General features: G+C 21.8%; 1 protein-coding gene across 3 annotated transcripts in view; it reads left to right on the top strand.

The window, feature by feature from the left end:
• Positions 1 to 344, top strand: part of PCB (Pyruvate carboxylase) — a 576,937-nt gene that overhangs the window by 369,105 nt on the left and 207,488 nt on the right. The gene's annotated exons all lie outside the window — the stretch shown is intronic.

Genomic DNA, 344 nt, shown 5'->3' with positions numbered 1-344 from the left:
TTTCACTTCTGATTGTTAAATTACCTTATTTCACTTTATGTTATTCATGTTACTCCTGTTATCTTTACTATTACTATTATTAGTCTAGAACTACGATTATTTTTTCATGATATATAAATACTCAGTTGTTATCATTGTTTATTTATTATTCTTACTTTTCTTTGTATTTTTTTTTTATATATAATCTCCTATTATTTGTAACGATATTCGTTATTCTAATTTTACTTAGTTATTATTATTATCATGTACCGTATCATTCTTTATTTTCTCTTATCATTTTTTATTTTTTGTCAAATCTTTAATACTACTTCCTGTATACGCGACGTATTTGAAATCGTTTTAAA

The sequence above is a fragment of the Halyomorpha halys genome, unplaced genomic scaffold (genome assembly GCF_000696795.3).
Source record: "Halyomorpha halys isolate HHAL.00 unplaced genomic scaffold, Hhal_1.1 Scaffold256.1, whole genome shotgun sequence".
NCBI classification, from domain to species: domain Eukaryota; kingdom Metazoa; phylum Arthropoda; class Insecta; order Hemiptera; family Pentatomidae; genus Halyomorpha; species Halyomorpha halys.
This window is presented reverse-complemented; position numbering and strand designations above follow the sequence as displayed.